Here is a 12,815-nt window from a genome sequence, read left to right as displayed (position 1 = left end):
TCAAACTGTGGCTCTTCAGAACTCCCACTGGGAGAAGTGTAGTATAAAAGCAGTAGAGAACACTGAAAATGTCCCAAAAGATCTCTAGAAGAAAACTGGGTTTCAGGAGACTTCTGCGTAAGAGTAAGAAACAAGAATGGAAGAGCTAAAGAATCTTCGCTCAGACATTTAAACGCTCCACCCTCAGGTCAAAAGTTTGAGGTGCTATCCAAGGTGCTGACACTTGTATTCTTGGACTTGTATTTAAAAGTGTTAGTTTGTTGTCCGGCTTACATTTCTTTCTCATTTGCCCCTCACATTCCAAAGCTAGTGTGCTAAAAAATCTGCTGCCTCAGATACATAAGCCCAAAGTCCCCGCGGACCCTGCTTCTACGCTCAACATTGCTGTCACTACAGTCACGCAGGAATCCAGACGTGGCTTTCCAGTTGCTCTTTATAAAGCTATCAATTCCTGCAGTGCGTGCGTGCATACTTAGTCGCTCAGTCGTGTCCAACTCTTTTTGCGACCCCATAAACTGTATCTCGCCAGGCTCCTCTGTCCATGGGATTTCCCAGGCAAGAATACTGGAGTGGGTTGCCAAAACTCCAGGGAATTTCCGGCAGTACTGCACCGCAAACAAAAATTCAGCTACACAAGGGCCCTCCAAAGTGCTCAACCTGTTTATCCAGCGAGGAAAAGAGCAACTAGTATCTTTCAAACTACGATAACTGGAACAAAACAAACCAGATTCTCGTAGGACATAGGTTTCCACCTACTTCGCTTAGAATAGGGAAGACTCCTCTTGCGGCGAACCTGTCGACATGCAGAAGAGACAAAGACTTCGGATACATCCACATTCTCCCTTATCCGAGTATCAGTGGTGTATAATGCTCATTCCCAAACTTTCTTCTTGTGTCCTCGTTTTCGGGCCCTGGCTTGGCTGCTTCTTCTTTCCCCGCAGCTGTCTTCCCCTCCTCACTCTCCGTCCGGGATGCTCTCTCCTCCCCACCCCCTCTCTCCTCTCCGTCCCCTCTCAACTCTCCAGTTCTCTGACATTAGTCTAGGAACAGCTGAACCTTGCTGATTTTCAGTCATTTAGAGAAGTTTTTTAAAATTACATGATTTCCTGCCCTCTTCCACTTATGACAGGATTTCCTTAAAACAAACTAAACAAAAAAAGTATGTGTTTGGGTTGAAAATGATGCACAGTTGAATAAAGGCAGGAAACATCAACTTATTTGTGCCCCAGGGACAGATAGATTTTGAGGACCTACCCAGGTGTGGGGAGGTCTTATAAAGAACTTTTCTTTTTGGCTTCCTTCATGTTCACCGTCTTGTGGAAAAACATTCTGTCTGAAACAGGCACAATATCGACGGGAGCATCTTTTCTAATCTTCTTTCCTGTCTTCTGTCCTTAAGGGTCTCAGAGCTAGATTTGCAGTGTCCTGGACAGAATGCTGCTTCTGCATTTCAAAGATGATAGGCACAGTGGTTTAGTTATGACTGACTAGGCTCTTCAATTCATATCCATATTAGTTACACTTCACTCTTATCTCCTCACATGTACCTAAATTTCCTGAGTAGTTTTCATGGCACTGGCCTTTGTATTCCCCTCCACTATCTTTTATATTTTTCTAAGAGTGTTGCAGACAGAAAAGAAGTTGAAGATTCAACAGAATATTTCATCCTGATGTATGCTTGGTGGTGGACAGGAACTGCCACTCAGGAAGTCAGCTAGCAGCAGTCCGTGGAGGGTCCTCTGCTTATGAAAGATCTCTTTTGTATTCAGACATTTTTCAATTCAGAAAGCAAAGTCTCTTCTCTTGAGGGTTTCAGAAACAGCTGCTGCTGCTGCTAAGTTGCTTCAGTCGTGTCCGACTCTGTGTGACCCCATAGACGGCAGCCCACCAGGCTCCCCCGTCCCTGGGATTCTCCAGGCAAGAACACTGGAGTGGGTTGCCACTTCCGTCTCCAATGCATGAAAGTGAAAATTGAAAGTGAAGTCGCTCAGTTGTGTCCGACTCTCAGCGACCCCATGGACTGCAGCCCACCAGGCTCCTCCATCCATGGGATTTTCCAGGCAAGAGTACTGGGGTAGGTTGCCATTGCCTTCTCCTTCAGAAACAGCAGGGTAACTTAAATCTCGAAAAAGCCCCCAGTTAGTCATTCAGTCATGTCCAACTCTTTGCAACCCTATGCACTGTAGCACACCAGGCTCTGTCCATGGAATTCTCCAGGCAAGAATACTGGAGTGGGTAGCCATTCCCTTCTCCAAGGAATCTTCCCAGGGCTCTTCCCTGATCCAGGGATAGTGGCAACTTGCCATATGGAATATCCTAGACACCTTCTGCAGGGGATGTAGCTCAGTGATAGAGCACAGTGTTTAGCATGCACGATGCCCTGGGTTCAACTCCAGCACCTCCAGGGCTTTAATCTTAGCCCTGAACTAAGGCTTATGACTTATTTGCCAAGTGACTTGGCAGGGTATGCCAAAGATTTCATTTTATATGACTGATAAATTTTCAAAAATGGCAACGATTGATTCCACTGATACCTCTTTGTTTGATGACCTATGACATTCAAAAGTTTACAAGTATCTGAATAAAGGCAGGAAAAGTGAAAGTGAAGTCATTCAGTTGTGTCCGACTCTTTGCGACCCCACGGACTGTAGCCTACCAGGCTTCTCTGTCCATGGGATTTTCCAGGCAAGAGTACTGGAGTGGATTGCCATCTCCTTCTCCAGGGAATCTTCCCTACCCAGGGATTGAACCCAGGTCTCCCACATTGTAGGCAGATTTCTTTTACTGTCTGAGCCAGGGACGTCTGTTAAAGGCAGGGAATGTCTACTTATTTGTAGGTCACTTATTGTGACCTACATTTCCCACAAGTTTTAAAACTTGTTCAAATAAACCTTTATTTATTAGCTGCAACCAGTTCTAAACTATTGTAGCAGATTTCACTCCATGTTGTAATGAATCGTTTGTTCAACTTCTCACAAAATAGTCTCACTTGAAGTTTTTTCCAGGAAGACTACTCACACAGATTATTTCTTGTCACTTTAAACTGGCACTGGCTCCTTGAATAAACAACTAAATAATATTGGTATCTGGAGTCAAAGTCAAATCATTTGTCTTGTTTAAAAAATCAACTATTGATGTTACTTCATAGATATAGAGAACAAACTAGTGGTTTCCAGGTGGAAGGAAGGGCAGTAGTAGGGTTCGGGAGTGGGAGGTACAAATTTGAGTGTAATAAAGGTTCCAGGGGAACAAAGCTCATGGCTCAGGAAGTAAGGAACTTGACCGCAATGTAGGAGACCATGCTTCAATTACTGGGTCAAGAAGATCCCCTGGAGAAAAATGTGGTAATCCCCTTCATTATTTTTTGCCTGGAGAATTCCATGAACAGAGGAGCCTGATGAGCTACAGTCTATGGGATCGAAAAGAGTTGGACAGACTGAGTGACTAACACTTTCACTTTGTAATAACTTAAATTGGAAAGTAACCTTTTAAATTGTGTAAAACTTTTTAAATAAAAAATTTAACTATTGATTTTTTGTGAAGAAAGTCTGTTGTAACGAGATATGCCATTTTAAATTTTCTAATTTTTGTAACAGTTGCTTTCCCATCAGTTGAGAATTATTGTGATGAGTATGTAGTCTGGTAATGTTTATGTATATGAATGAGTTCTGTTTTGAGAGTGAGTTGGTAAGTCCAATTTGTTTGTAAGTCCAACAAAGTTAGCCTAGGTACTCAACTACTACAATCACTATATAGTACCATACTGTTATAGGCTTATAATATTTTTCACACAAAGAACACATAAAAACAAAAAATTAAAACATTTTTAATCTTATAGTATAGTATAGTAGTACAGTACAACAGCTGGCATACAGGGGGCTGGCATCAAGTGAACAGGCAAGAAGAGTTATTGCCTGGAGGAGGGAGAAGAGGTGGGATAGGGTCGAGTGGAAGGATCATCAGCAATAGGAGGTGGAGGGGCAGCTGCAATAGCACTCATGTCTGACATTGATGGAATGCATATTGGCATCTTTGAAAGTTTGCATATAGGGGACTTACTGTACATATATATTTTTCCAAACTTATGGAGTTATTGGATTCCATTTCTCAGCATTTTTGGAGACTTTCAAAGAAGGAGGATCAAGAGGAAGAGAAAAGTAAGAGACACCCCCCCCCCAAAAAAAAAAAAAAAAAAAAAACTACCTTTATGTTCTTTTAGTTTCTGAACTGGGTCTGGGTCAACTGACAGGATGTGGAGAAGCTGAAAGATTTTCCAGTGAATTGCTATTACCTCTCTTCTGCCTCCCTGCTCCACCTACCATCCCACACGAGAGGGAACTTCATCCAAGCAGCAAATATGGAAGAAAGAGTCCAGTTCTTTCTGGGCAGGCAAGTATATTGGACAACTAGACCATCAGGCTTAAAGAATTTGAAATCCAAAAAAAAGCTGAAGACAATCTAATTATTAAAAAATAGAAGTCAAAGGCTGTTATTTCAAGTGGCCGAAATAGCTCAGTTGGGAGAGCGTTAGACTGAAGATCTAAAGGTCCCTGGTTCAATCCCGGGTTTCGGCAAACTAGTCTTTTGAGTTAATACAGTGTATTCCATTAGCATGTTAAATATGTGTCACATTTCAGTCATGGAGGAGTTCATAACTGAAGCTCACTTTTAGATTTTCAACTTTTTTTTTTTTTTTTTTTGCCAAGGTAATAAAGGTATCTTATGACCTCTTTAAGTTTACATAGTACTCCAACATATTAATACCCTGTGAGCAGTAAGCACTACTGATTTTAAAAAATAATAAAATATTATGCAATAATGACGCTGAAAAACTTGGGCAACGGTCACTGAATCACTGTGATGTATAGCGTGAACAGCAGCAGTGGGAAGAGAAAAGGGTGCCACTTATCGTCTCTGTTGCAGCCACTCTGTTGTAGCTTGAAAGCAGCCATAGAAGATGTGTAAATGAAGTGCTTGTGTTCTAATAAAACTTTATATACGGACACTGACATTTGAACTTCATATAAACTTCATGTGTCAACTAATACTAGTTTTCATTTTATTTATTCAACCTTTTAATGTTCCCAAACCATTATTGTCTCCCTGGCAATAGTTTACCAACCACTAAGGAGGGAATCTCACTGTAAATACAACTTTAGGAGCAGGCAAGGTTTCAGTAGGCTTTTGCCAGTTAGAAATAACTGGAGAATAAATTCAAACAGAAGGACCTCAGCCCCTAGGGATTTGAACTTTGTTTCCCCAATTAAAAAATTCTGGAAGCTTACCTAGTGAGCTATCGTAATCTATAGATCTAGCTACTGGACATACATTTAACTAATTCATTTGATAGATATTATCCTAGTGCAAAGCTTCTTTGCATTCTCTTTATGGCAGGGAAAATCCCATTTGAAAGAGATGCTATAATAAATACCCAGCTCTCAGGAATGCTTTGTTTTCCCCTCTCTTCTGTCTTCCATTCCTTTAGCCATCTCAAAACCAGAGCTGTCATGTCCCCTACAAAATGTCACAGCAGGGTTTGCAGACCATAATGCTGGACTTGAGGTATTTTATTTCATGGTGAGTATTGTGAGTTCATTGCTTTCTTGCTTTCCCATTTCCCCAGAGAATTGGAAACTGCTCAACATTAATTATGTAGGACTACTTCTTTCCCTATAAGTGATGACATTTTCAAAGAGGAATAAATCCAGACTAATCTCAAGTTGCCTTTTGACTTCAGGATTCCCATCTCAGAAGAAAAGATGTGGAGCAGGTGCTCTACAGGAAGTCTGCCTGGCTTTGAAACTTGCCCTGCTACTTGTTGGCTGTGAGCCGTTGGCAGTTAGTTACTTCACCTCTTGGGGAGTCTATTTATCAAGGAGGTGATATAATCACGTAATGTAACCTATTGCTATTACTATAATATTATCCACTTTTTGTCCCCAGCTATATCTTACAGGCACCATTTTTTTTTTTTTTTTAATTTTGAAAGCTCGGAGGAAAAAAAAAAAAAAACCACAAATATGTCATATTGACCATGGTCAGAATTCAACCTAGAGTTCTGTGAGCAGGATTTCAACTTGCTCTTGGGAAACCCACCAAGTTTCAATGTCTCAAAACTCAAACCTTCCTACACCTGGTGGTATGTAAATGATGCTCATTATCTAGCACTCACTGGGAAAACGCATCTTGATTCAGTTCAAGTAAACTTGTTCCTAGATTTAAGAAAAGTTTGAAAGCAATTAATTAAATGGCATAAAACAAGAAAAAGGTGGAAATATCCACCCCTTAGGTTTGGGCATCCTTTTATGCTGGCCACCTCCTCACTCATGCCCAGTAATTCCAGTCAATCATTTTGTCCGGAATAAGTTCTTCAAATTTCTGATTTATCCATGATTTGTAAAACAAATCTTACTGACATTTTCCAGTTTACAGATTTCTTCCCTAGATACTTTGTTACTGAAAGTGAAAGTCGCTCAACTGTGTCTGACTCTTTGCGACTCCATGGACTGTAGCCTGCCAGGCTCCTCTGTCCATGGAATTCTCCAGGCAGTTCTACTGGGGACTTGTTCCCTTCCCCAGAGAATCTTCCCAACCCAGGGATCAAACCAGGGATCACACCCAGGTTTCCCCCCATTGCAGGCAGATTCCTAACCATCTGAGCCACAAGGGAAGTAAATTTATAATCTTCAGAACAATACTTAGTGTCTTCTTTAATGTTGTAAGGAACCTTATTTAATTCAACTATATCCTTAGAGTAGAATAGAATAAACCACTGCAAGTCAGTAGATGTTACTCTGGTTCCTAGCTCTTCATACTCTCGTAGAGCCAAGAGCTCCATGTGAGGAGGGCAAAAACATGGACAAGATTCTCCAGAAGAGAACTAGGTTGTACTGGGCTACGGTTCTTGAAAAATAATGCAGATAGCTATTGCCATTCGATTATTTTTCATAAAGAGGTGGTAACTGTAGGGGGTGTAGCTCAGTGGTAGAGCGCGTGCTTAGCATGCACGAGGCCCCGGGTTCAATCCCCGGCACCTCCAGCTGGAATTTCTTGTGTGGCATTTCTCTGACGCTAACCAAAATGGCTCTCGGGAAATTTGTCACTCATAACTCCCGCAATTTTGTTCAAATTTATCTGTCCACTTTTTATTTTTTAATTGGAGAATGTTGCTTTACAAAGTTGTGTGGGTTTCTGCTATACAAAGAGGGGAATCAGTAATAATTATATATGTTTCCCCTCCGTTTTGATCGTCCGTTCCCCCCTCCCCCTACTCTCCCCAGGTAATCACAGAGCGCCAGGCTGGGCTCCCTGTGTTATATAGCAATGCCTCACTAGCTATCCATTTGACACAGGACAGTACGCATACGTCAATGCTACTTTCTCAGTTCCTCCCATTCTCTCCTTGCCCTGCTGTGTCCACAAGTCCGCTCTCTACATCCGCGTCTCCATTCCTTCTCTGCAAATAGGTTCATCGGTATCATTTTTCTAGATTCCATATATATGTTAATATTTGATATCTGTTTTTCTGTTTCAGATTTGTCCGCCTTTTAAAACCATCCACTGTACTCACTGAGAAATCACTCCTACGTTGACTAAGGTCTTTACTACACAAAAAATTAACTACTGGGGAAAATTAGAGTTCACAGAGCAGGAAAATCACTTAGACTATGCCCCCACCTCATCTTCCATCAAACTAGCTTCAGGAATCAGTTCAATGGAGTTTTCCCTGGATTTGGAGAAAGTTTAAAATTAAGAGGCTGGGAAATCTGAAGTGAACTTGCCCTAGTACTTTGGGGAACACAATTCCTCCTCTGTCATGAAGAACACAAGATTCTCCAGTGGTGAGATGAAGGAGAGACTGGCTGCATAATTTCCTGGACACAAGGCCCTCTGAAATGCACTGATCACAGACAAGTAAGGCTGGCCATGATGACAGGTATGGAAGCGAATGCCCCAGCCAAAGAGGCAAGCCACTCTCTTGTGTCCTTGCCCTCTTCTAAGAGACTCAGAGTGGATGTTCACCAGTGTCAGGCTTGAGATGAGAAGGCAGGAGATGCTCATTCACCATGCAGATGTGCTAAATGGTCCCATCCTGTTTAAAAGGACAGGACCTGTCCTATTAAAAGGAAAGATGTAAAAAGAGTACAGGAAAACTTATTTCTCCTTCTACTTGTCCTGTCTACTTGCTGGGTATGCTTGGGAGAGCATTACCTTTTGAAAATGTTGCTAATGGAGATACATAGCTGGAGTCCTAAGCACTTATGGAAACATCAAAGAACACAGATTTAGGACACTAATGTTCAGAGACGTAGGACAGTTGCTATGTACTTGAGGGGCAATTCTACCTTTTCCTACAAGTAGTTTAACTTTGTGGTCCTATTAAAGATTTTGATGAATCAACATGAATTTGATCATACAATCCAGTTTATGAAGTAAAATAGCTTTTGTGCCTCACTTAAATCCGGGGGTGGTGTGGGGAGAGTGTTGTAGAGGGAGACTTGAGTGCAAAGCAAGAGATTTGAGAGAAAGAGAAAGGTTATTCTTGGTCACAAAAGAGGTGAGTGGTTTGATTTGTGTTAAAATTAATGTTTTTTTTTGCAAACAATTGGCTACTTCCAAGAAACCACACTGTCACATAAAGTGATTGGCCACTGTAAAAGTTTTTTTTTTTTTTTTTCCGGGCGCCCCTGACACCGCCCGGCCGACGGTGCCCGCAGGCCCGCGGGCCGCGGTGGGTGCGTCCCTCCCGTGCGCCTCGCGCGCTCCCGGGCTGTAAAAGTTTTATTTCAGGAGTCTGAGAACCTTGCGTCTCTCCTGCCTCAAAAATTTGGACATTGACCAGATGCACAAAATTGCCGATTGTTCTCTGAATTAACTCAGGGGGCACATTCTACCCAAGGTAAATATTTTCACTCAAGAAGCACCCTATCAAGCTATTCCATGCCATTGTGAAGTCACCTTCACCAGGAAAGACACTCCTTCCACTTTCTCAAAGAGACTTGAGACCCACTCTGTCTGCCCATCCCTTGTATCTGGTGATTCAGCCAAACATGTTCTAGGATCGCGTTCTTGAAACCGGGATAGTTGAATTATATTAAAGACTTTTCCTTCCAGCAGAGGCATAGTTACTGCTTACAGATCCTGTCTGGAGCGTCCTCACTCTGATATGCAAACCTTCCTAATAAAACTTTCTCTGGCACTGTGTTTTCCCCTGATCCTGTCACCACTCCACCATGTTATTTCCTTCCCTTTGACTGCAGAATGTAGCCTCTGGTTCAGGCTTCTCCACTTCAAAAGCCCTCACTATTATCAATGATTTCAGCATTTTAACTGTTGCTCTGTTTTGAATACATGCACACATAATCATGAGAGTGCCATAAAAATCCACTGGTTTTCCAGATTTTAAGTAAGTACCATTTTATAAAAATCCCCTGGATCACTAATGTTATTATGACAAATATTAAATATCTACTCCTAGTGACATTTTACTGTTCATACTGTTCATGGGCTTCTCAAGGCAAGAATACTGAAATGGTTTGCCACTCATTTCTCCAGTGGACTACATTTTGTCAGAACTCTCCACCATTACCCGTCTGTCTTGGGTGGCCCTACAAGGCATGGCTCATAATTTCATTGAGTTAGACAAAGAAAGCCTTCCTCAACGATCAGTGCAATGAAATAGAGGAAATCAACAGAATGGGAAAGACTAGAGGTCTCTTCAAGAAAATTAGAGATACCAAGGGCACATTTCGTGCAAAGATGAGCTCGGTAAAGGACAGAAATGGTATGGACCTAACAGAAGCAGAAGATATTAAGAGGTGGCAAGAATACACAGAACTATACAAAAAAGATCTTCACGACCAAGATAATCATGATGGTGTGATCACTCACCTAGAGCCAGACATCCTGGAATGTGAAGTCAAGTGGGCCTTAGAAAGCATCGCTATGAACAAAGCTAGTGGAGATGATGGAATTCCAGTGGAGCTATTTCAAATCCTGAAAGATGATGCTGTGAAAGTGCTGCACTCAATATGCCAGCAAATTTGGAAAACTCAACAGTGGCCACAGGACTGGAAAAGGTCCGTTTTCATTCCAATCCCAAAGAAAGGCAATGCCAAAGAATGCTCAAACTATTGCACAAGTGCACTCATCTCACACGCTAGTGAAGTAATGCTCAAAATTCTTCAAGCCAGGCTTCAGCAATACATGAACCACGAAATTCCAGATGTTCAAGCTGGTTTTTAGAAAAGGCAGAGGAACCAGAGATCAAATTGCCAACATCTGCTGGATCATGGAAAAAGCAAGAGAGTTCCAGAAAAATATCTATTTCTGCTTTATTGATTATGCCAAAGCCTTTGACTGTGTGGATCACAATAAACTATGGAAAATTCTGCAAGAGATGGGAATACCAGACCACCTGACCTGCCTCTTGAGAAATCTGTATGCAGGTCAGGAAGCAACAGTTAGAACTGGATATGGAACAACAGACTGGTTCCAAATAGGATAAGGAGTACGTCAAGGCTGTATATTGTCATCCTGCTTATTTAACTTCTATGCAGAGTACATCATGAGAAACGCTGGACTGGAAGAAACACAAGCTGGAATCAAGATTGCCGGGAGAAATATCAATAACCTCAGATATGCAGATGACACCACCCTTATGGCGGAAAGTGAAGAGGAACTCAAAAGCCTCTTGATGAAAGTGAAAGAGGAGAGTGAAAAAGTTGGCTTAAAGCTCAGCATTCAGAAAATGAGGATTATGGTATCTGGTCCCATCACTTCATGGGAAATAGGTGGGGAAAGAGTGGAAACAGTGTCAGACTTTATTTTTCTGGGCTCCAGAATCACTGCAGATGGTGATTGCAGCCATGAAATTAAAAGACGCTTACTCCTTGGAAGGAAACTTATGACCAACCTAGATAGCATATTCAAAAGCAGAGACATTACTTTGCCAACAAAGACCCATCTAGTCAAAGCTGTGGTTTTTCCTGTGGTCATGTATGGATGTGAGAGTTGGACTGTGAAGAGGGCTGAGCGCCAAAGAATTGATGCCTTTGAACTGTGGTGTTGGAGAAGACTCTTGAGAGTCTCTTGGACTGCAAGAAGATCCAACCAGTCCATCCTAAAGATCAGTCCTGGGTGTTCATTGGAAGGACTGATGCTAAAGCTGAAACTCCAATACTTTGGCCACTTCATGCGAAGAGTTGACTCATTGGAAAAGACTCTGATGCTGGGAAGGACTGGGGGCAGGAGAAGAAGGGGACGACAGAGGATGAGGTGGCTGGAAGGCATCACCGATTCGATGGACATTAGTTTGAGTGAACTCGGGGAGTTGGTGATGGACAGGGGGCCTGGTGAGCTGTGATTCATAGGGTAGTTAATGAGTCGGACACGACTGAGCGACTGAACTGCGCTGAACTGTGGTCCATGTGATCAGATTGGTTAGTTTTCTGTGATGGAGTTTTTCAGCCTGTCTGCCCTCTGATGGAGGATAAGTGGCTTATGGAAGCTTCCTGATGGGAGAGAGGGACTGAGGAGGAAACTGGTCTGATGAGCTGGGCCATGTTCTGTAAATCTTTATTCCAATTTTCTGTTGATGGGTGGGGCTGTGTTCCCTCCCTGTTATTTGTGTGTGTGTGTTAGTTGCTCAGTCTTGTCCGACCCTTGGCGACCCTACGGACTGTGGCCAGCCAGCATTCTCTGTCTATGGGATTCTCCAGGCAAGAATACTGGAGTGGATTGCCATTACCTTCTCCAGGGGAACTTCCCAACCCAGGGTTCTTCAGCGTTTGAGCAGATTCTTCAGCGTTTGAGCTACAGGAAAGTGAAGTCGCTCAGTTGTGTCCAACTCTTTGCGACCCCATGGACTATAGCCCACCAGGCCGTGGGATTCTCCAGGCAAGAATACTGGAGTGGGTTGCCATTTTCTTCTCCAGGTCTCCTGCATTGCGGGCAGATGCTTTAACCTCTGAGCCACCAGGGAAGCCCATTTTGTTTGAGCTACAGGGAAGTCCTAAAAGGATTGGCAGCGGTGGGATTCGAACCCACGCCCCCGAAGAGACTGGAGCCTTAATCCAGCGCCTTAGACCGCTCGGCCACGCTACCACCTCATACCATGGTGTTTTTCTGGGGCCAAACTATGGTGGACGTAATGAAGATAATGGTGACCTCCTTCAAACGGTCCCACGCACACACTGCTAAACCCAGTGACCCCAACCCTGCAGCAGACCTAACAGAAGCAGAAGATATTAAGAAGCGGTGGCAAGAATACACAGAACTATACAAAAAAGATCTTCATGACCCGGATAATCACGATGGTGTGATCACTCACCTAGAGCCAGACATCCTGGAATGTGAAGTCAAATGGGCCTTAGGAAGCATCCCTATGAACAAACTAGTGGAGGTGATGAAATTCCAGTTGAGCTATTTCAAATCCTGAAAGATGATGCTGTGAAAGTGCAGCACTCAATATGCCAGCAAATTTGGACAACTCAACAGTGGCCACAGGACTGGAAAAGGTCTGTTTTCATTCCAATCCCAAAGAAAGGCAATGCCAAAGGATGCTCGAACTACCGCACAATTGCACTCATCTCACACACTAGCAAAAGGAAAGGAAAGTTAGTCACAAAGTCATGTCCAACTCTTTGCCATCCCATGGACTGTAGCCCGGCAAGTCCTCTGTCCATGGAATTCTCCAGGCAAGAATACTGGAGTGGGTTGCCATTACCTTTTTAAGGGGATCTTCCTGACCCAGGGATCGAGCCTGTGTCTCCTGCATTGCAGGCAGAGTCTTTACCAACTAAGCTACACACTAG

At 42.9% G+C, this 12,815-nt stretch overlaps 3 non-coding genes across 3 annotated transcripts; 2 read left to right on the top strand and 1 right to left on the bottom strand.

Annotated features, from left to right (window-relative positions):
* Window positions 1-4,501: 4,501 nt before the first annotated feature.
* Window positions 4,502-4,574, top strand: TRNAF-GAA (transfer RNA phenylalanine (anticodon GAA)). The gene has a single exon. It is a non-coding gene; the product is annotated as a tRNA-Phe (tRNA).
* Window positions 4,575-6,967: 2,393 nt separating this feature from the next.
* TRNAA-AGC (transfer RNA alanine (anticodon AGC)) lies at window positions 6,968-7,039 on the top strand. Its single transcript has one exon. It is a non-coding gene; the product is annotated as a tRNA-Ala (tRNA).
* A 4,984-nt stretch (window positions 7,040-12,023) lies between these two features.
* On the bottom strand, window positions 12,024-12,105 carry TRNAL-AAG (transfer RNA leucine (anticodon AAG)). The gene has a single exon. It is a non-coding gene; the product is annotated as a tRNA-Leu (tRNA).
* Window positions 12,106-12,815: the final 710 nt, after the last annotated feature.

This window comes from Bos indicus, chromosome 23 (genome assembly GCF_029378745.1).
Source record: "Bos indicus isolate NIAB-ARS_2022 breed Sahiwal x Tharparkar chromosome 23, NIAB-ARS_B.indTharparkar_mat_pri_1.0, whole genome shotgun sequence".
NCBI lineage: Eukaryota > Metazoa > Chordata > Mammalia > Artiodactyla > Bovidae > Bos > Bos indicus.
The sequence above is the reverse complement of the archived record's forward strand: the minus strand, read 5'-3'. Positions and strand labels throughout refer to the sequence as shown.